We start from the raw sequence: 24,789 nt of genomic DNA, 5'->3' as shown, positions 1-24,789 counted from the left end.
ATCAGTGTGTGGTCCCTGAGCCTTAAGGAGCCCCCACCTCTAACTGGGTTGAAAAAAAAATAGTGAAAGGAGGACTTGAACTTTTGAATACCAACTTAAAAGCTTAGAATTATTTGTGCCTCAAACCCAGGCCCCATGGGGTAATTAGGCTGAGTGAAAGAGCCGAGTGGCAGCACCACTGACCCAGGAAACCTCGGTGCTCTTCGTGCACTAGTACAATGTCACGTTCTCAGATACTCCATCAGTGAAATAATAAAAAGAGGGGTCTTTCCTTTTCTTGGAGTCATAGCCAGTGTCTAAGCAGAGCGCACAGTTCAGAGGGTCATTAAAAAGCATCAAAGGAGGCAGGCTCATGATGGTAATAAGACGGCCGCGAGGAAATAAAGTGGGCATTGATCCGCACTATCGAGTGTGACATTTTAACCGGAGCTAAGAGCCAAGAGCTGCTCCCGTCCCCCATATTCATCTGCCTGCCTGTTTTACTAAATTGTCTTTTTTTTTTTACACTTTCTCCTTTCTCCCTCCCTCTTTTTTTTTCCTGTCTCTCCTTCTCTCCAACCACTGGTCTCAGAGGTCACTCCATATTAGCTGACTTGTTAATACTGCAGGGATCAATACTTAATCAACAAGTAATGGGATTTTGCAGTCATCCCATATGATCTTTCAATAAAGACTTGAATCTATCTCAGCCTTTTTCAGTGCCTGGATGAAAAAAAAGAAAGAAAGGGGGAAAAAAGGTGCTTGGTGCTGTAGAGCAGGGATTTGATGCTCTGATGCTCTTAGACTGATCTGCATCTGATTAAAGCACTGTGCAACCACTGTCCTTCACCCCTATGTTCCTTTATCCTCGTATAATGTAGCGTGGCATAGAAATTCATCATCTTCGCTTTCGCATGCGGCATTGAAGGAATTATTATTGCTCCCTGCTTATGATGGCCCAGTTTCTTAGCTAACAAACCAATAGAATAGGACCACTATTATTATTACGGTAAAAAGTCTTCCCATAATACATTTAAAAGACAATAAAGATGCACAATATCTCCATTTATGTTCCCTGAAAATTGTAATGGCTGACAAATGCGGTATTTCACAGTATTTGGTGACCACTGTTAAAGGTTGTTTTATATTATGGAACACAATACATTATTCTGGCTAGGGATCCAAACATCATCTCTTTGCATATATTCATACTTCAATTTTATTAATTTTGAAACCAGTTCCTGGAGAAACCATGATCCTCAAATTATCCTGTAAATTAAGAGATAAAATACTTGGAACATAATGGTGGCTTTACAATTTTGTCAACGTTACAAAGAGCAACAACAACGAGAAGGACATATGTTTCTGCAAAAATATGAAAACCTTTTACAAAACAACCTTTAACAGTGGTCACCAAATACTGTGAAATACCGCATTTGTGCTGTCACAGGCACTGATTCTGAACTGATTTGGAACCATTTAAGGAGAAAGAAGGAAATCAGCCCGCATTTCAGATTGTACAGAGGATGACCAGTGGCTGTGTTAGTTCATTTTGATTTTATAGTCGATACCAAACAAGTTTAAGAATAACTACAGTGTGGCCATGTGTAAAAGCCATCACTGACTGAAGATGCCGTTGTGAGACTGTTTTTTTCTTATTCAAAGTACATGGTCCCTTGGGATACCAGATGGTATCAAAAGTAAACTCTTTACAGTTGGAGAAATATTGAAATAAACCATGTTCTGTTGTAGAAAATGTAAAACTATTTTGTTTAAAAATCATGGGCTATAGGGTAACATTGTGTTTAATTTGTATTAGTAAGCATTCTTTTCCCAGTAGGTCAGAAAATCCTGTCATTGTAATATGCTGCATTACTCTGTTTTCCTGCCTGAACAGAAGAGCTGCCATTTCCAAAGCATGTCTCTGAACTGTGGGGTTATTATCAGCAATTGTTGTATTATGTCGGGTTGCCAACTTGGCAATGTGTTTGGCCTGGCAACATCATGCACCAGTGATCTCATGATGGATATCTGTAAAATAGTGATAGACACAGGTCAATAGCTTGTAAACCATCAGGTTGTTGTTTTTGAAATGGCCAGCCACCTTTTTCGTCTTTCATGGTTTCATTTCCTTACACAAACTGAAAGGCAAAGTGTCAGGTGTTCTTAAACATTTAAAATGCATTAGACTCTGCATGTTTTGGGATTTTTTATACTGTTGTTATGTAAGAACTTCAGATATCAAGAAACAAAATCTTTAACAATGTGCAAATACAGTACACAAAATTCTTGCATTAACAAATCCAACTTTATAGAAATTAATTGTTCATATGTGGTAAAAGGTACAGTAAGCGTTAGCTTACAAGCTGAGCAAGGTAAATTCTATGGATTCACTATATTACTGCCTAAATAATGTAGCTTGGATTATCCACAGGCACAAAAGCAGGGAGCCATAAAAACAAACATCATCGGTTCATTTTCTGTTAAGCCGATTCCTAATGGAGCAGCAGCTGTTTATACCTAAAGGCAAACCTTTTTGGAGAGAAGTGCTCCTTAGATCTATTTTTCAAGTTTTATCCCAGCTGAAAAAGAATTATATTTACAATAGAGTTGGTGCACAGAGTTCTTAACTGAAGTTCAGGAGGGATGACGACATCAAAGTCACCCTTTACCCAGTTCTTCCAAGTCATAATAATTTCTGATATAATTTCTTGAAAACTGTATACATGTATGTCATATGCAAAAGGCTCTTTTTCATATTTCATCTATTGCTTATTGCATCCCTCCTCCGCCCCATATCCACCCTTGCAGATACCCCTTGGTTGACTTCTCATTTAACACAGTGTAGAATTCTCCTAGAATGGATACATTCTCCAGTCCCAGAAGGCCACATTTTAGTGTCCTTGTCCTGTGGCCAGGGGGGGTGGCCCACAACCAAGCAGAGTAAGCAAATCTCACTGTAAAATCCTCAACAAACATCCACAAACGCATCTAATTCTTCGTTGTTGTTATTCCTCATGAACTATAGTTTGATGGTGTGTTTTGTTAAAAAGCAAACAACACATCAAGTGAGTAAGAGAATGATATTGAGATCCTAAACAATTATTTTTCATTGTTTTCCTTTGTAAATGAACATTTCATCCTTAATTTGTGATACCTAATAATGCCTAAGTGTTAAATAAAGATTTAATATTACCAAAACCTAATGATTACCAAACATTTCAAAGCTCCCAATAAGGAAATCATTTTTTCATCAACTTTTTCTTTTACAGGGTGAAGATTTCAAAGAAGATTATATAACTTTTTGCCCCCCTCTCTCTCTGTTTCTCTTTAGATAAAGTGACATTTGACCGTTGCCTTGTGGTCAATTTAGCTTCCTTTCTAAAGAGGAAGTTTTGTCAGGTGTCCTGTAGCCAGTTGATGATATTCTAACAGTCGTTTCCTATTCTTATGCCCCACTGACCAAGTGTCATTGAGAAATGTGTGTCCCAATATCCTGTTTCCTGCAATTCCCAAACACTCTCTTTTTGTGAGATTTACAATTATGGTGGGATTGCGGTTTTATTAATGGAACTTTGTTTAATGGAAGGAATGCATGGACAGAGGCTAAGCAAAGTTACATAATTCTTATGAAAGGGGTGCTTTTCATGATTTTGTTCCTTACATTTGTCATTGCCAACAAGTATAATAGCATAGTATAATTTGCTATTATTTACCAACAAGTACAGTATAATAGCATACTGCAATAGCATACAGTATTATCTATGACTTCTAAATGCTAACATTGTCTCTCAATTTGTTTTGTGCAGTCTAGTTGCAAAAATGTACAGTCACTGATTTTTAATTCTCATCTTGGAAAATTCAAAAAACACAAACTAAAATACACAGAGCTACAGTATACTGTATTAAATACCAGTATAGTACTGCATAGTTTAAGGGTAGGGGATACCTGAATAATGTAGGATTGTTATTGATATTCTCATTCATGCAGAGAATAAGCAGATGCTGCATCAGCCGAATGTATGTTTTTAAGACAATTAGAATTAAAAGTAATATTTATATCACAATTGTGTAAATTAAATGGTCAGTAGAATAATACATGTATAATAAATTGGTAGTAGAAGAAAGGGATTGTGATACATTTTTATTTTCAACCATTTTGTTGTATTTATTTCCTTTATCCTGTTCATTACAATTCTGTTTGGTTCTTTCTTTGAATGCATTCATCTGTGTATGTCTGCATGTGTGTTTCTGATATATACATATCTCAAACCTGTGAAACAGATAAAGATGACTAGATATTGCACATGCAGATATTAATCCTAGATTTCTGTCTGCATTTATTGTGACCTTGGTTTCAAATGACATCCATTCGTTGGCTGACTGCACACATCTTTGCAAATTGTATCAGCCAGGCTAATTTGTTTTTATGCACTTTAGTCAAGAATGTGATATCAGGAACCACAGACCCAACGAAGGTCTTCGCCCATGTGACAGTCACAAAGAAGCACTTGTCGTACTGGTTGTCTGATGTATCGAATATGCTCTTGCTTGGTTCCATTCTGTTTGAATACTGCGTCTGCTCCCTGTGTCATGTAATCGAACAACTCTTCTTACCAGACAAATGTCACTGGGGAATCTCACTGTGTTCCAGGAGCCTGAACAGAGCAGGGACCAAGGGAATTCATTACCCAAGACTCAAAGCATTGAAGAAAGTTTCACTACAACTGCATCTAAAAATGTATTACTGTACATATAGTATCTGCAACTGAATGGCATTTTCATTGCATGCTGAATAATTAATAACAGGAAGAAGTGCCGCTCAAGTTTTGGCTGTGAAGTACCAGAATGTAATGTTGATATACTATATAAATCTTCTTTTACAGGCATGTGCTCAGTGCTTCATCTTGCCACAACTGTGTGCTGTGTGGTTCATTTATTGAACCATGTGTTGTGTTGGTTTGTGGCTTGAGTTCCGTCTGTTCCTTATCACCAGCAATGGCTAGGCTCTCTTGGCTAGCAATGCCTTTGTTCTTGTGTTTCATTAAGTAGAATGAATGATTTAACTGGGGATGATGAACTGCAGTACCCATTGCTAAACAGAATCTTTGTGAGGTTGCCTGACCATATTTCTTGTAAAAATATTAAAGAAACTGTCATAGCCAAACATCTTCATTCTTGATTCAAACTTGTCAGCTATTACACTTAATTATTGGCATGTTATAAGTATTCAGTTATTTCACAGAAATACCTCTAAGTTTATTGATCAATCAATGACTACATGTAACAGACTAGTAATTAACTGTATTAGAGGGTGCCAAATCTCTAGGTGATATGTTGATTTGACGAACAATCAGAATTAAATAGAAACGTTTTTCTGATTTTTCTTTCTAAAGCTGCTTTTTTATTGATAGAGAGTTGTTAATATACTGTACTTGCTCTCCACATGGAAGAATTCTCTACAATGAGGTTTTCTTTGCTCCCACTGATTGACTCTTAAGGTGCTGGGTGTATTGATAATGAACATAAAATAGTACTACAATGAAGGGATAATTATGTTCTTATGTAATACAAATTCACTATCTACATTATGTACAGTACTGTATATCTACAAAGTTCTTTGAACAATGTTGAACAAGGAAAATTTATACACATACTGTAGATTAAGGTTACCAGTTTTATATACAGTAACTGATAATGCCACATGATGTTGTTTTCTGATCACTGGCTGTGCCAATTAATGATGTAAAATCCCAATCTGTTTGCAACTTTCCACTTTTGCTTATTAACATTGAATGATCACAGGTGTATTTTTTGTAAAGAAAAAGAGGAAGTGAATGACCTTCCTATGCCTGAATACACTCCTGGGATTGGACAGCCATTAAGACTTGTACTGCTTGAGAGGTAGCCACTGCTTCATAACCTAATCTTCGTGGTTTCAGAATGACCTGAATTCACTTCAGAATGATTTAGGAATCTTATTGAATAACTGAGAAATGATCTGGTATTTCTGTGGTCATGTTGTCGGTGTGTCACACTGTAGTGTGATAAACTGCTACAATAGCTAATTAAATAATGTAAGGAGGGGGAAATGGTCCAAAAACTAATTATCAACCTTTTAATTTTGTGTTAGCACAGAACGTCTAAAAAGCTGTATGCTCTGGACTATTTTGAGAAGTGCCCTGAAAAGAAAAATGGCTCCCTTCCTATCATGTCCCTGTAGGTCAGCCAGGGGCAGGCCAGAGGTACAAGCTCTTGAGTTGAGCGTGTGAATTTTCAAAGCCCAGTCCAGCAGCCTGAAGCGGAATGCGTCAGACGTCTGTAGCTGTCTGAGCCATGTCCACAGCTGCAGAGTGAACTACGGGGTCGAGATTTAAACTCTCCGGTTTGTGGGGGCCACTTTAAAGTCCTTGGGGAGTGATCTTTTTTTATGTTCCCCTTATGTTCTTTAATTAGCAATATCTACTTGAAAGAATATGCAGGTCACCAGGGCTGCTGCTGCAAAGAGTATCAAGTTCAGTGTCCATGTTTCAGAACTCAAAGCATATAGATAGCAGGTGGTAAACACAATGAGACCTTTCATCTTTCCATATGGGAAAATGCCTCTCATAGTAGGAGGTGTTTTGGTATTAACATTTCACAATGTTTCATAACAGAGAAACAAAACATAGATGGAAAATACCTCCTACGTATTTTCTGACCTCCATATGACTTTATAAATAATCACACAAAGGCAATCAGAGTACAGAAGTATGTTTTTTGCACCAGAGACTGTACAGTATATCCATGTATATCAGGGTTCTCCCTGGGTATTGTATAAAACAATATAAAGTTGAGCAAATTCAGAGCCCGGGTTAAACACAGTGGTGAAAAAGAACAATGCAGGTCTACAAGGTTACAAGGAGTGACCACATTCTAATGGTAAACTAGAGTATCAAAAATAGTTAATCTTATTATTGGGAAAATTGTGGATTCTTGATAGCTTTTTAAAGCATTTTTTCTGTGGAACAAAAACTACTTTTTTCAAATATATCTTCATGGACAAAAATATACAATATACACCTTTGAAGTGGTGTATCTCAATTTTTATTATTTTTTTAGCAGTAAAAAGCTTTTGATTTTTGATAAAATTATTAATCTGAATTTTAGTGTCACAGCTTTTAATTGTTGCAGTTCAAATGCTGTATAAAAGCCTGCTATGATCATATTATAATCTTCATCTGTTTTCTTATGATATCCAATATATTATATATTATAATATTATATAAGCCTGTCCACGGTGATATGTAAATTGCCCTTTTGATAAAGCTAGCATTTTTCCAGATTGTGGTTTGTTTGCTCACACAGCAGTTTGTCTAGTCCCTCTGAGTTGCAATGCTTAGACACACATCTGTGGGGGACAGAAAGTCTTGGGAAATGGAGATGGGGCTATTTTTGTCTGTAACCTGATATTTTATGGTCATTTTAAAATGCAGGTCAGCCAGAAAGGTCAAAGGCTCAGTTAGTTGTGTCTGGCCGCATGACATGTCTGGACTAAACAGGCACAATTCATTCCAGGCCTGCTGCAAATTCCTCCCTCTGCTATTAACAATTGACTACTCAAGCCTTGAATCTGACAGGCTGTGCTAGAAACCAGTAGGCAAAACAAAGGAGGAGACCTGTTGCTATCATCTATAGTTTGATAAACATACAGTATGTATTACACAAAAGTATAGTTTAAATGTATATATATATATGTTAGAAAAATGCTTAAAACCCTATTGCACATTGCATCACAATGAGTTTGGTTTTATTATATGCAAGGTTGTTAACTACCTTTTAACGGCATCAGACTCAGTGGATCTATGCACTGAATCTTAATTCTGCTGACCCTAAGTACAGGTTTAGATATTGTGAACCATGCTGTTTCAATTGTTTGACTGGATAATGTGTTTAACATTTTTAGTACTGCCTTCATTTGGTATATCTTATATTTTCTTGAGACAAAGCAATTTGTCTCAATGGGTTAGTTCAGTCTGATCCCCCAGGGCTCCATGCTGGGACCCCTACTGTTTAGTATACATATGCTTCCATGTGGTCAGATTTTGTGGCAGCATGGTGTGAATTTCCAAGTTTAGTCTGATGATGTTCAGATAAGCGTTCACATCAAAACTGACACAGAAGTTCCATGTGTCGGCTAATAAATTGTATAGCTGATGTTTAGGTTTGGTTGCATGGAAATTATCTGCAAAAGTGATTAAACTTGTTACTATGTTCTTCAAATTACCTGTGCAAATCGAATACATTTTTGGAGGTCTTTTTTGATCCTAGTTTAATTTTTGAGACACACATCCAATATGTCACCAAGATCTACAAAATGTCTTTCTTTCATCTCAGGAACATTTGTCATTATGTTCTGATCTGTTAGTGCCAGCTGCAGAGAAACTAGTTAATGTTTTTGTTTCATATAGACTTGACTACTGCAATGCCCTACTTACTGAACTATCACAGAAAACTGAACTCAGCAGCTAGAATTCTGACTAAATCTTATAATTTCCTGTGTGGATTCCTACTAAATTTCATAAGGACTTCTAAATATTGCTCCAGATTTTAAGACAATGAAGGGAATCTCTCTTATATTTTCGTCAAGTTAAATTGTGACTTCTGAGTTTATTTTCAAGTCTTACCATAAAATATACCTGTTTAAACTGGCATTCCTATAGATTATAGAATATATATTGTCTGTTGCCTATATGTTTATTGTATATCAATGCATGTTGTGTTTTTTTTGTTCATATGCTGGCACTGTGAGAGAAGAAGTTCTAGAGGGCAGACATACTGTATTTCCTACCAGTGGGTAAGGGAGAAGGAGATGGAGATGAGAGTGAATCTAAAAGCCTTGGAATAGCCCAATAGAGAAAATGAGCACCAGATGAATGGACATAACTATGCACAAGCAATCAGCAGAGGTATAAAAGTCTACCTAACAAAAGCTGATGGATGGCTGTGTGATTTATTGTGAAGAGTTAGAGAAGACTTAGAGTTAAGCTTTAAATGAAAGTGATTGGAATGATGTTGGACAACCACCTTTATCTACTGTATATGAGAACCTAAGCTGGACATTGACCCAAGACTTGAAAACACCCCTGTTTTTAGTAAAACCTTTGTTTTTCTTGTTTTGCGCAAGCAGCTTAATAAAATAGGAAATATAACATTAATCTGGAGATATGAAGAAAGGGTTAAGCTTTTCATTTTTGTTTTGGGAATTTGATTTAGAAGCATTTGTTACACTAACAATAATTCTCTGGGTATACAATATTTAATAATATATTATACAGTATACAGTGTTATAATAATGTTTATTGTACAGTGCCTTGCATTTTTAAAACAATTATAAAACTACTAGAAGACCACTGCTTTTGACAAAAAAAAAGATAGTCTAGGACAGTAAATAATTGATGTATTTTGCTGTTTTACTTTGTTGTAGACATTATAGTTCTCAAGCTATACTAGAGTGAAGAAACAGTACAGAGACATTGTTTTCATTATTACAGTCTATATGTACGGTCATTAAAGGGTAAGAGTCTTATCTTTTCTAGGGTGATGTGCCTTCCTCATACTTTGTGTTACATACTTTGTGGTTCATTGTGTTATAACGTATTTCACCACCAGGGGCACTGTTTATCCAGTCCCCTGCTGAGTCATCTCCTAATTTCAACAGGAACCTGTTCTGTAAATTAATCTTACAGAAAAAAAAGAGTGGTCTTTAAAGAACCCCTTTCTAACAAAGCTTCTCATTGTTGCATTACACATTTTCACAGAATTTACTGTTATACTACTATAAATGCGCCTTTTTAAAAATGCTGAATGATAAAAGTGTAGTATTTTTTAAAGTGCCTGTAGCACCTCAATCTAAACTAAAATATAATCATTTCAATTTGGTATGAAATAATTTCACAATTATTTGATGGAAACTTGGAAAACAAACTGGTCATTATGGGGTAATAATAAAACATTAGAATTACATGTCATACTTTTTTCCTCAGTCTCTCATTAATAGTAAAGCAGCCTTAACTGATAAAAGTATTTGTTTACCATTGATTAGACAAGCAACTTCCTCTAAATATAACAGGAAAACAGACCTTTTTATAGCCTTTGTCTTTCATTGCACTCCACTGAACCTCTGTTCTTGCGGTATCACAGAGGCGTTAGATGTAGGCTTGTCTGCTGCTGTACATTTTTTATCTGTTGCCTTGAAGCATGTTTACTAAACTGTTAAAGGAGGAGAAACAAAATTAAAATAAAAGGCTGGCAGTGGGGGTTATCCTTGCTTTACTCCCAGAGATTATGATGTAAAACAGTGATTTTCTAAAAGATTCCCATTAATCACTCTCTTATGTGTCACTTTATTACCTAGTGTGTGACTAGCAGTACACGCTCTGCCTGCCTTCTGCCTTCAGAAAATGTAACCAGCAGCACTGTAGTGCACACAACACTTCCTCTAAACCACTAGAGACATGGTCCAGCTTTTTTTCGTTTTTTTTCTGGGGAGTCTACGGTTTTAGCATGGCCTGAGTCAGAGAAATGTTGATACTAGTCTGTGACAGGTTTTATTTAAGAAAATGGATTTGTAAATGTGCTCTGTGTTTAATTGCTTCTTTCCCATTTCTGGGCCTATGCATGTTATTTTAAGATATGCTGCATATGCATAAGAACAGCCAGGGAAGATGCATGTGCTGACCCTCTACATACTATAAGTGGGAGTGCTGTGTTTGCCAGACCCACATACTTTGCATTCCCATGCTATAGCTATCCGTCATCAATGCAACATGTCAATTGGAGGCTCCTTTAAGGTACATGTCAGTTTCATATCTTACTCAAGATCATATTAATACAAATGCATAAAGTATCAAAAACTTTGCACTTATGCAAGTGAGCTCTATTAATTATGATTTCTTGCATTTCTTGTCTCAGCGTTTTTAATGTTAATTAATATATACTGTACATTTTTGTGAACAATACTGATATGTTGAAAATGGTATAAGAAGCACTTTAACTTTTGTGTCATGTAAGATTTTATAAGAATCTTAATAAATTTGACACTGATGTTGATTTGGCTGTTTCTTCAGGAAACTTGAACTATGTGACAAGTTCTGTATACAAACTAAAGGTTGCAAGAAGGCCATTCAGCAGAATCATGTGAGTGCTAGTAGCTAATTGATCCAAGCACTTTGGCTATGACTTAGAAGATTTTAAATATTTGAATCCGCTCAAGAGTAAGTTTAGGTTCTTTTAGCTTGTCAGAGAAGGAGATTCCTTTAAGATGGGGAATGTTTCTGGTTACTCTTTCCTGGATGATTCTCGAGCGGCAGTGTCTGTTTTGTAATGATGACCAGAGCCGTGTATGATATTTTAAAAGAGGCTTTAATAGTGTCTTTTTCACATTTAAAATAATATAATTAAATTTCAATTATACACTTTAACTGGATATGCTTACTTTTTTAGTTTATTATTACTTTCCACATCATCTAAAACATAAAAAAAATGACATTAGGAAAAACTCCAACAACTTCTTCATAACTAGTTTCATGTTTCAATGTTTAAGATAAGTGTTTCATGACCTACTGTATTATTGTTTGTTTCTGCTACTTACATGTAACAATCACCACCTGTGTTAAAGTCTTCTGTCAAGCATTTGCCTGATCTTGAATTTATTTTTAATGTCCTTTGATACCTCTATCATGCTTGTTAATCCCCCTATTTTCTTGGCACTTGAGAATGAGAACTAGTTTACTAACTATACCAGAATCTAGATCATTTACTTGCTGTAAGTTAGGCAGAGAAGCCGCTGTAATAGAAAAATATTTTAACAAAAAAGGTGTCCAGACTTTCCATCCCACCATCAATGCAGGGTTTAAATACCCTAGGCTCCACCCCCAGCTCCCCTTGATTGGCAAGCAACCTCCATTTAAGACAAGGGGGAGAGCCCAGCTCTGTAATCTGACACAAAATGGAGGTACAATAAACAAGGATGGACTGTGGATCCACATAGGTAAGACAAAACAGGACCATTTAACAACAAATGACAACTTCAAGCAACTTCATCAAACAAAGCTTGGCACTGCCTTTGTCACAGGAATGTTATCATAAAACATATGAAAATGTAACTATACTAATTATGTATCTCTTACTAATTTGCTTATTTACAGGTTAAACTGCCTTTTTTACATCCATACTGACTATCTTTTATAATCCACTTGCCATACAGACAATTATCTAGTTTAGTTCTTAATATTTTTTCTGTATGCTTTTGTAGTTTTCCCAGGGGTAGATCATTGTAACAGGATCTTTACATAGATACATTTATGTAAAACTGACACACCAACGCAGCCATGAAGTTCAAATCTAGTGATCTTTATTTTACAATGAAGGGAAAATAATAGTAACTCAAAAAAGAAAACCTACCTTTGATTTAAGCTTTGATTAATTTCTTCATTCCCTATCTACAAACAATCTGCTACAGTAGCTAAACTGCTTTACCATCTTTAAAATGGTGGATGCTGCATATTGGTGGTGGTGGAGGGGAGTCCCCATTACTTGTAAAGCACTTTAAGTGGAGTGTCCAGTAAAGAGTTCTCCAAATTAAATAAACTTTTCCAAAAACCTAAACTTCCCTATAAGCTCATCAGTCAGTCTCATTCCCACTCCATTCAGCATTCTAGACAGCAAAAGTTCACAACCCATTTGAAACACTCTGCGTTGTGGTTTTAAATGTCAAATCAGCCAATTGTTTCCCTCTAATTTGTCAGGTGACTGAGGATGGCAGATTTTTCCCAATGGCTCTCTGGGGAAAGACCTGCCCCATCTTGTCTCCAGCTAACACCCTCCAACACCTTTCAAATAATACAGGTAAGACTTATTGGTCTATAATTACTTAGATTGGTTATGTCACCCTTTTTAGTGATTGGAGCTACATTAAGCAATTTTCCAGTCAATGGGAATTACCTCTGTCTTCAGTGACTGTTGGGAGATGTTTAATGGACTATGAATAGCGTCTCTTGTTTCCTTAAGTACAATTAGTAGATTACCATCTGGCCCTAGAGGTCTGTTTATCTTAAGTGTTTCTAGTACCTGTAACATTTCTGCTTCTTCTTTGCTAATACTATTTAGTATAGACTTTTCTCCATCCTTAGCCTGGGGCATGTTGTTATTTATGTCTTTGGTTAGTACCTGAGTGAAATATTCATTTAATACATTAACCAGTTCCTTTTCATGGTCTTAAAGTTTCTGAGGCACTTTGATTAATCCTTTACTCTTTCTTTGCTAATACTGAACAAACCTTTTTTAGATGGATTAGCCTCCATTTCAATATTCCTTTGTCTGTCTCAAAATTTCTTAAATACCAATTTAACTGTACTTACAATTCATATTGCACCTTTTCTCTAAGTCCAGTTATTATCATTTTATAAAGTGCTTCATTGACAGTTAATGATCATTGATCATTTGAGAAATTGCTTTTTTGACTTACATTTGAGTACTTGTGGGAAAAGTGTTCTGTGCTTCAAGCACAATATTTTGAAGCAGTTACTATTTATTCTCTTATTATTCAATTATCCATTTTACTCCAGTCTTCACCACTCTCTCATTTCCTCATTTAACTTGTTTTGGTCTTTACCTGGACAGTTTTCAAACATACTGCATGTCAATGCACACGTTATATAGGATATACATTTTACTAACGATTATTATGTCAATTTATTTATCTTGAGCTAAATATTACCATGTGAAAACCCAAAAGCATATGAAGACATTTTACCAACAGCAAAGTATAGGGAAATTTTTTTTTTTTTTCCTTTGCATGTTTGAAGATTCGTACACACAACATTACATTTTAGAATTTTTCAATAAGCTTATGAACCTTAAGACATTTCAGTTGAATCTGTGTTGCAAAAGCATGTATCTGTTTTTATAAATAAAGGATATACTGTATGTTATGGTGTGATAATTATGTTATATAGTACATTATGATGTTTTGGGATATACATGTATGTTATGTACGTGGTATAGTTAGGTGTCAGATTATTTTCACAATTTAAGAAAAAATAATAAGAAAATCCTGGTCAGTAAAGTAGCCAAACCAATTTATAAGCAATAAACATACATTATTCATCCCCAAGAGCTACTGAAGCCCACTCATAGTACACATCTTAATGATTTTAGACATACTCACTTGAGATTCATGTGAAACAGTGGCCTCTCCAGACACTTATAGGCCAGCAAAGACAATGAAGTAGGCAGCAGGTGGGACCAGTGAAAGTCAAAGCTTCATATGCCTCTTAGAAGTCATAGGTTTGAAGAGGATTAGGTATCAAGAGATCAGCAACACCACTGCATTAAGCCATCAGTGCCGACCAGAGGCAGTTAACAGAGAGCATAAATAACTGTCAGTAAGGAAACCTAATGGCTACTGTCTTGAAAAATCACTAGCATTAAAATAACTAAGGTGCGTACTTTTGAGGTGCCTAAACAACTTAAGGTATAGGATACTGGGCAAAACATTCTTTCTGCGTCTTCCACAAATAAGGTTCTCTACTCTACTGTAATGTTAAATAACTGTATCTTTGGTTGAAACTCTTCAACTTTATGGGAGCATTGGCATACACTGTGTTGTTTTTCTCTTTTTTCCTATTGAGTTAATCTTTATCAGAATTAAAGTCATTTTTGTAGGTTTATGCATAAGATGTAGGAAACTCGCAAAAATTAAATACCATTTAAAATTATCCTTTCTTAAATGTGTACCTTTCTTTCTCACGTAGTAGAGAATGGGATCCCTGCTGTGACAAAAGGGAGTTCTGCCTTTATGCCCAACCAGTCTGTGGCTACTCTAAGAGACCACCAACAGTCAGTCCAATTAGTGCCCATTGTGAAAGCAGTTTTGAGAATTAAGCACAAAGAACGTTGACTGAGACCACCAGGATTCATTTCATACACATCTGCTTACCTCAGTCAGCTATCAAATTCCCTGACTTTCTATCACAGACATCCAATGGTGTGCTCTTCCATTACTTCTTTACTGAATGTTGCCCCTTAACCCCAGTTGTATCATGCTGGGTAGAAGAAAGAACAATGGATTGTATTCAGAAAGGTTTGTCCTACATATTTTTTATTGTAATACAGCGAAAATAAAATTTGCAAAAAATTCAAAAATTAACTGCTTATTCTTTGTAGATCTGGAATTTTAGATGACATATAATTGTATTTAGACTGTATGTGATTTTACTAACAGAATTAAAAGATTGTATAATGTCTTATCATCATTCCATGTACAATTACAGTTATTTGTAATGAGTGAAAATCATATCTGTAGTTCAGATTATAGTTGTGCTCTTTTCCAAAGTCTACTTCAATCAGTGCAATACTGCAATGCTTATTTGATACATCGACATCCTGTTCCCAACTTCCTAAATGTTATGTCTCAATAGTCAAAGGCTAAAGTCCTGTTTCCCTCTTTGCTTCAACCTTTTTATGCCCTGTCTCCGTGCTGTCTTTTCCATGACTGCAATTTCAGCACTTTATCCACTGCTTTGTTGACCTGTCTTTCACTGACAGATCTGTTACCTCTTATGGGGTCACAGACATCCTTTTTGGTTTTGGAGGAAGCTGTGCTGGAAACCCATCTCTTCTCAGCTTTCATCTCCCTGTTCTGGGTTAACAGCACAATCCCTGCTAGGCTCAGCGGATTAATGCATTTTATACCAAACGTCAGATCACTGGGGTGCAGGATTACTCCTCATGGCAGCAGACTAGCATAAACAACTTGCATGTAACTTGTTTCTTTTGTCTTCCCATCATGTATCTTAAAGGGGTATCAGGTCTGAGCCCCATACTGAAGTTCAGCTAGAATGCAGGAACACAATTAGTTCTGTCTTTATATCAAATTTATATATTTTTTTGCATTTATGATCACTGGACAGACGAATAGATGCAATTGTGCATAAATGTATATAATGTTCCAGGCCAAAAATATGTTGAAATAAAAATCCTTTTTTGAGAGATGTTTGAGTTTTGGTGTGTGATTTCAAATTTAATTACAACAAAAGTGAACACAGTGGTGCTTTCATATTTTTCTTCTGTTAATGAGACATCCTGTGTTGTCAGACTGATCTTTTGACAAAACTTTGAAGTTTCCCCTCAGTACCTAAGACTTTTTGTGCTTAATATAATTTCACTGATGAAATTAGTAATACAACCAGATTATTTGTTCTTTCCAGCTTTGGCATACATAACACTTCACATTATCAGAACTAATACTCAAGGATCAATTTTTCTTCAGCACAATCCTTAAAGCAAACTAAGTAGGAGTCCAGTGTTGTGCCACTTATATTTTCAACTTACTGTATAACACCTGCACCTGCACTTATGGGTCATTTTAATCTAGTGCACATTCCAAGCTTCTTTTTAAAAGCTTTCAAAATAACTGTGACTTAAATACTGCACTGAAATAGCAAGTGCATGAACAACAGTAAAAGTGTTTTGGCAAAGTAATGCTTGAAATTATTGGGACAGTGACTAATGTAATGCCAATTTAACGTGTCCCTCTAATTCCAAACATATTTTATTTTTTCCCGCACCAAAGACCTTAAACCTAAAGACTTATGAAGTGAAATACCACCTTTGCGTGCCATCTGTGCTGCCACTGGGCTGGCAAGTGAAAATAAATGTTCAAAAGGTTGTACTTTATATAGCCATGGACCTGACCTCGAAGTGGCTTAAAAGGGCTCACATACTTAAAGGTGCATTACTAAGTCTTACACTAATTCACTGTGATAGCTAAAGTGCTCTGTACATACCACAGGAGACCAGAAGCCCTTGAGGATCCTTTAGAGCAGAGCATGTGGGCAGTTAGCATTATTCAGCATAAATTTTGTATTTGCTGCAACCCTTTCAGCCTAAGCATAAAAGTAGGGGTAAACCATTTGCATACTGTATTAATGAAGTCCTCATAAGTCTCTCAGATGTCTTGGTTTGTGTACTGCATTTATTATGTAGATTTTTTTATTTATTTTTTTTTTTTCCTTGAGTGCTCAAAGCAAACAACAGAGCAGTACACAATGATATTTTGGTAAATATTCCTTCATCTCTCTGCTCAAGCACAGTGGTCTAAGCAGTCGTACTGGAGACCTATTTTAATTCTTAACTAGGAGGGCATGATTTATTAATTCACATTTGAAATAACAATTACCGTGTCAGGAAGGATCGGCTGAAATCCTTAATTGCGATGGAAAACATGCTTAATACGTAACTTACCTCTACCATAGCATGGAAAGTGACTTATTTCTTTTATCAGAACTGAAATTGGTGCCATGGAAAGCTCCCAACTGCTCTTCTAGAAGTACTTTGTAATATTGTCAACATGTTTTTCTAGTACTTTCTTATTGTTATTATCTGTCATTTGCAGGGGAAAATACAGAACAGTAGACCACAATGTCCACGTGGACCCTGGCTGCAGCATTTGTTTCCATATAGACTGTAATTTTAATAAAGGTATTAATACTTTACATGGATTTCAATTTCTGCAGTGTCTCCGTGATGCTCCAGTGCTGTTTTTTAAAGCAAAATACCTTTATTTGTCCATTTATTCTTTCCCTCTCAATTTCCAGTTTCCTAATTAATGTTTTATAGTGAACCTTTTCTTACAGTCTTGTGGAAAATAAAACGGCCTTACATATTTTTTTGTTATTGTTATTCTTTGTCTGAGTTTTGTTTTGCTTTTGTGTTTTTAACTGACAACACAGTAAGTAACTTCTTCAACCTGGACAGTAAAAGTATTCATGCCACAATCCATTACCAGGGATAAGCGACTTTCTGATAATGGATGGTTAGGTAAAGGAATTAAGCATGCTTACATTTTTCCAATGTTCATTATCCTTGGCTCAGATTTTAGCCCTTTGGAAAGTTTTGCAGACAATATGGGAAACTCTTGGTTCATTAATATTCGTCTAGGCAGCACAGCGGGGATTTGAGAACTCCAGAGTTCAGTCCCCATCTTGACCTGTGATGGTGGTTGGATCAGTAGCCTGATGCACCCCTTGCTGGAAGGGTGTTGAGAGAGACTTATTTGACACAACCAGCAGTGAACACTGCTACATTACATCTTGGACAGCTCCTGAAATCTACATTCTTCTCCTGCCATCTGACCCACCAATATTCTCCACACAAAGAGACTTGCTTCTGGGTTATAAAATGTATTTTATCAATGCTTTTCTAGTGTGCTTTGCAGTTATATTGTAATAATTAACCTTTGTATTCATCTGTAGAAAGCTTATATTAAACAACATTTTCTCTGAATGCACATACTGTACAGTATGTGTGCTGTATGTGTGTGTCCTGTGTGTGTGGGTATATGAAGGATAATTTTGAGACGCACTGATTCTCTGAAAATCCATGAAAACCCATTTGTATTGGAAGAACACAACCAATGCCAATTTGAATTGTGTTGGTCCTAAAAATCAGATGCAAGTGCACTCTGTGAGCTCAGTTTCAAGCTGTTGAATGAGCACACATTCTTCTTTTCAATTCCTTGGCACAATATCCATCTCACTCTTCCAATACTTACAAATAGTCTTGGAAAGTTGTTAAATATCAAGCTGTGACACTTTGCATAGACATCTAGCTTCCTGGCGATCTGTCTGAAATAAAATAGTGCTGTGTGTTTTGAACTGCAACTGATGCACACAGGCCAACCAAATGATTTTTTTTTAATATAAATGATTATCCTTTGAAAATCATTGTTATGTATCATTTTTTTTTCAATTGCTCATTTGAAGACTGGCTTGTCAAAATATTGTTCCAGTATATCCCCACTGTTTCTGGCTCCAAGTCAGCCTCCATCTTATCTAATGAAAAATGCAGAAAGTTCTGTTGGGATTAGCTGGAATAGTTCTTTTAAAAAAGAGGAAGGAACAAACATGCTTTATAGAAATAGAACTAAATCATTTAGTACCTCCTGGTGACCATTTTAAACATTACTTAATGCTGTAAATTCAGTTAATGCACTACTTAATGCAAAATTTGGCATTTTTTGTCCATTAATATTTCTGTGGTCCCATCATGTGTTGCCATTTTTCTACTGTGTAAACATAGTAGATACACTCAAAGTGTAATTAAAAGAAGGATAAGAATTCAGTCCCTTTACCTTCATAGCAATTCTGTTCCTATGGCAGTAATTTGCAGTCATGCACAAATAAAACAAGTGTAAAAGGTACAAACAGAGGTTATTTAGTTTGGTGGTTTGGTCCAAGTCCACTTCAAAATTCAGTATGTGTCTATGGGGCAGCTGCAGGCAGCAATGAAGGTTGTGATAGTGGACTACACTATATGTAATGCAAAATATTTACAGTAAATATGAGAATGATTTCTATCTTTTCCTAACTTATTTTTGCTTAAACCTGGGCACTGCTTGGGTAAAGACAAGACTTTTAGTTACCATCATTAAGTTACTTTTAATACGATTAACATTTCAGATCAAGAAAGCTATCAAGAAACGTCTGCAAACTAAATGCGAGAAAATAGACTTCTTATTCAGCAGGCCAGAGATAATTAGTGGTCCAAATTGGCAGAAACAGCCATTTGTTCTTTTAAACAGCTTTATACTGTATATTGTTAAGACTGTAACAAATAATGCTACACATTTTGTTACCCATATTGAAGCATTTCAAGCACATTCAAGAAAAATCCAGTTATATGATACATTTGAATATTTGTGGAGTTGCTTGTTGAATAGCAAATTTTCTGAAGAACTACAGTTGAAAACACAGCCCACTATCATTTGTGCAGTAAAAAAAAGAATACCTGTAATTAATAATATTTGCTATTTTAAAGGAGCCTTGTTACAGTAGCCCAGGAAGCATCAATAACTGCAGCTGTGAACAGAATGGAATAGTACCAGTTTGAATTGTGTTTCATTGACATGAAATCTTTTTTTTTTCTTAAGAAAAGTATAATATATGTACCTTATACTGTATGTAACTGACGGCTATGCAAAGATATCTCACTTTTTTTATTTAGATTGTTTTTTCAAGACTGTTACAAGTACATCAGTAATTTAGGTCTCTCATTTTTATAACTGTTTTGTCTCTATTTTTATTTTTGCAGGGTGTGCAACCTTGCATCTCATTATAATTTAAAAGTTCTAAATTATGCAGCTAGGACTTTTAGAATTTATGTAAGTGGACATGCGATCACTTCATATTAAACTGCAGAAAATACACAAAGGTCAGACACCTATTTTTCCTTCATAGAAGGTAAAAATCCCACACAACATGGACAGCTGGTCCTGGTGATAAAGAAACTCAAGTTCCGTAAAGTGTCTGACTTAAACTGTTTCTGTACACCACAAAACTGTAAAGGCAGGCGTCTCCTCATGCTTACCTGGAGGTAATCCTTCTTCATGCAGTGGAGCACCTAATGTAAAGAAATGTGTTTAAACACATCATCACTGAAACTTTGCTTAACAAAATACATCTTTTTATGGCTTTGTTTCCCTGCAGATCTCTCCTCCTTCTAAGGCAGTCTTCTTTACCTCTTCGGGGCCTTGTTTTTGATTGTAAAAATTACTCTGTATGCTGTGGTGATGCTTAACATTTGTACACATTATCTGCAAAACTCTCTTTCTTGTTATATGAATAGCTGACCCATACCACAGTGGAGTTCAACTCACTGCTTCTCCTGCTTCTTTTTAACCCTGTCATATAAGCATGACGGAGGCTCTGGGTAATTTTAAATCTGGGTCCCACTTGCTTTATGGAATCTAAATTAGAATAAATTCATTTTTTGTGCTGTTTTGTTCTTGTCTTCCTTTACTAAGAATGGTTTTGAATTTTACAGGAGTGAGACTGAATTAATCTTTGCTTCTTTTACTTTTTCTCTGAGGAATATAGATGTACACTATATGCGTATTGTATTGAATGTAGAAGGTTTGCAAGATGGCTGAAGGGGATTTTTGTTGCCAGAGGGGGTTAAATTGTTTGACTGCTTTGCTACAATATGAACCTATAAAACATCACTGTTTTCACATGCTGTTGTTTTATTTAATGCATGGCCTGCTTAGTTGTGCTTTAGAGCTTCACATTACCATTCTCTCAGTGTAAACCTTTGACCTTACAGTCAACATTCTTTCAGTAGAAGAATTGAGTGCACAGATAACTGTAATGTGCTAATAAACATTATGTCCTTAGGAATACGATAAGTGGTAAAACCTGAATATGGGTTGTATTTATAAGTGATAAAACTTGAATATGGGTTGTAACAACAAAATATTTTTTTTCGATAAAAATTGAAAAAGTAAAAATAACTGATTTGGGTAACCAACTGCTTTGGTTACAAAAACATCAAAAAGCGAAAAAAGATTTTCATGTTTTTGTAATCTGTTCTGCCTATTTTTTAACAAGACTCAGAGATTCAAAAAGTCATTTTTAATAAGGAAATATGAGCCATACCTATCAAATCTGAAAGGGAGATTTTGTGGGCGAGCACTCAACTTACATTAAAAGAAGATACAGTAGCAGACTTGTGTTCGCCAGTTACTGCCCTGGTCAGATTCCGCTACCCAGTGTAACCTGCAGGATTCATTGTTATCTGGTACTGTGATGAGACACATATTGCCACATGCTTGTTTACAATCTACAGTTAGTAGTTCAGGGACTCCAACTGTACAGCTCAGTTGGGATTTCCTGCAAGTGCAAGATTTTAAGCATGAGTGAGTACAGTAGCTAAATACTTAATAATGTGAAACAATCATAGAATTTCTTTACATTTTTGGATGATTTAATACAATTTAATCAATTTCATCAAACTCTGTTTTATATTTTCCATATGCTTGAAGCAAGAAAAGAACTCTGTAAATAAATCTGCAATTGGTGTCTTGAACAATCTGGGCATGCTATTTATTCCAGGTATGGAAAATATTGTTTTTTTTTAAATATTACAGGCTATGTAAATGGGAAAATTTAATTTTATTGTAATTTTGACATTGTCTATATTTGTCTTCACAATCATACAGTATGTGCACTATTTTTATTTGTCTATTGAAACTTTTATTCTACTTGTGAATTCAGACAGTTCAATGGTGTTGCTATTTTTGCATATCTGATCATATGTAAGTTCTTTTTAAGAAAATAAACACACAAAAAAACATTTCTGCCAGGAGGAATCTGTTCAGCTGGCTGCTAGTCCAGCTGTTTCCTGAAGATTAAACAACAAGGCCAGGGTGTTTGAACCAGACTCATACAATGCTTTATGTTCTTTGCTGCCTTAGTCATTTAGAACTACTACCACTCACAATAATAACATGCCTATAAACCCTGTTAGCTTTGTGCCAAAACAACAGCCATGGCTGTCACCACATGGTGTATGGGGTGTTTATGGGATTCCTTTTGTAGCAAGTGGGAATTGATGGCATTCACATATTCATTATATTAAATTTGTGGTAGATTGTTCACACAAGACTCTTGGCTTCACACAGACAGCTACACTGCTTGTACTGAGATTCGAAACTGCATTTCAAGAGCTTTTAATATCTTGTTTGCATTCTACCTTGAGATGGAGGTTTAGGAAAAGCATATGTGTCCAGTCATTTTCACAGAAAGCCTTTCCTAAATATGTGCTCCTCTTGTTCTCTTTAAGATTTGTTTCTTTTACGAACAGGGAAATGATGAGGATGCATGGCAAAATAATCACCGAGAACATGGAAAACAAAATCTCTTTGTTGAGACACTGAAAAATAAAAAGGAAAGAAAGAAGGACAGTGTGTTACTTCTTTCCTCTATATCATTAAAATTAGCATGTGGCTTTTGTAACCAGTGGCTTTGAAATTAACTGAATTACAAATGTTGGGGGTGTTGTGTGCATTGTCAGTTAATGACAAGGTCGCCACTGCTGTCAAATTGAAATGAAATGTCACACATGGCTGAGGCTGAGAAAGCTGTATGTCCCAGAGTTCCAGGTACAGAAAATGAAGCTCCGCTCCTTGGGCTCTCCACTATCCCCATGTCTCAGTGCATTCAGCTCTGTATTCAGCTCATCTTGGTTCTGCTGCATCCCCAGAACATATGGAGTCCCAGGGTACTTCACCATAACAGAGAAAGTTTTTGGCTTGGAATTACACACCATGGCTAGACAGGGGAAAAGATTCTACTAAATGCCCCCCTGGGTGAGCATTGTAAAAATGCTTCCTCCCCACACACACACAGAAAAAGTGTTTGCCGTTTTTAGTGGGAATTAAAAAGGAAAATGCCTCAATGCAAGGTATTTTTAAACATATCTATTTTAATTTTATGTAATTTGTCAAAGTTTAGCTCTGAAAAAAGGTTACGATGCACATACGGGGCATCATGTGAAGATGGACATTTTTTGTAAGAGTTGTTTAATTATTGTATTGATTAATATGATTAATTTTAATATGAAAATCCATCTCATACAATTTATTGTTTTAGTAGTTTAAAATTTAACCCGCAAGATACATCTCATTATATCAGTATCTCAATCTGTAACAAATATTAATTGTCCTGGTGTAGAAGGATGATTTGTTTTACAGTTTTTCTTTGTGTTTTGTGTTAAAAAATTTAATGGAACCATTCTAGTTTGGAATGGGAAAACTGTATAAAAATAGGATGTTTAATGCAAAATTAGCAAAGTATTCAAATTAAACCAACAGTACATTATGTGCTTATGTTAATGTCAGTCAGGTTTGAGACAGTGGTTTCACAGGACATGAATATTTTGTGATGCATTCTATTTACTGTACAATTCCATTCCCTGTCACACTCTGAGGAAAGGGTTAATAAAATTGTATAGAAATGTAAAGAATATACATTTCTGTAAAGAACTGTATCACAAACCTGGTAAAGAAGAAAACGTACGTCTCTTCTATAGAGTAGTTAGCAAACAATAGGGCAGACTATGGCATACTCCAAGGCTTTTATCTTCGTGTAGATTCACCCACTGCTATTGATTCTTTATTGACCTGAAATGTCCTCAGCTCAAATGTGTTCTTTTCCTTCTTAGAGAGACTACAGTAGGATTTAAGGCAGCCACTGGTTTAACATTGATTTTTTTTCTTCTCTGAAAGAGGTCCTGAAAAAGGGTTATTTGTGTCTTGAGCCACACTATACTGTTAAAAGATACTTCTGTTATTATTTAAAGCTTATCAAAATTACATCATAGATCTCAACCTGTGGTAATCATTTTACACCTTAGGAAGACAAAGGTGAAGCTGTGACAGTGGTTAACAGGAGCACAATGAAATTGTTTAGCTTTTCAAAATTGCATGTTTCTGTGCTTTCTGTGCTGCTGTGCATTTCTCCTTATGCCTAGATTCTTAAAGAAGTATTAAGACAAGAAAAGAAATTCAGGTACTATAGCTTCAGTTGAAAAAAAAAATATTTGCCTAAGCCCTCAATCAATGGGGAGTATTTAGAGCCCAGAGATTAGATGTTATTTTGTTCAAATGAGAATAGTATGCTATGTGTGCTTTTTGTGCCAATAATTTTTTTTAGGATTATTTATGGTTTAGATAGTTTTATTGAAATTTAAACAGTTAACAGAGTTATCTCCATTTTTTTTAATTATACCAAAGTATCTGGAAAAGGGTTACTCAGTATTTTTGGGGGATATCAGAATAAAAACTTTTTTTCATAAATATTTTTAAACTGCTGTGATGTTTATTACAGTGTTGATCAGTTTCTAACTTTTTTTCTGAATAATATTAAATATTAACAATATCCACAGAATAACAGAGAAAGTGCCTCAAAATATAGCAGAAGATTTAAAATG

The 24,789-nt window shown here is 35.6% G+C and overlaps 1 long non-coding RNA gene across 7 annotated transcripts in view; it reads left to right on the top strand.

Annotated features, from left to right (window-relative positions):
• Window positions 1–24,789, top strand: part of LOC138223889 (uncharacterized) — a 455,431-nt gene that overhangs the window by 223,142 nt on the left and 207,500 nt on the right. For all 7 annotated transcript variants that reach the window (XR_011182303.1, XR_011182302.1, XR_011182300.1 and 4 more), the window contains one exon: window positions 12,768–12,867. This is a non-coding gene — a long non-coding RNA (uncharacterized lncRNA). The remainder of the gene's footprint in view (window positions 1–12,767; window positions 12,868–24,789) is intronic.

The sequence above is a fragment of the Lepisosteus oculatus genome, chromosome 17, assembly GCF_040954835.1.
Source record: "Lepisosteus oculatus isolate fLepOcu1 chromosome 17, fLepOcu1.hap2, whole genome shotgun sequence".
Taxonomy (NCBI): Eukaryota; Metazoa; Chordata; class Actinopteri; order Semionotiformes; family Lepisosteidae; genus Lepisosteus; species Lepisosteus oculatus.
The sequence above is the reverse complement of the archived record's forward strand: the minus strand, read 5'-3'. Positions and strand labels throughout refer to the sequence as shown.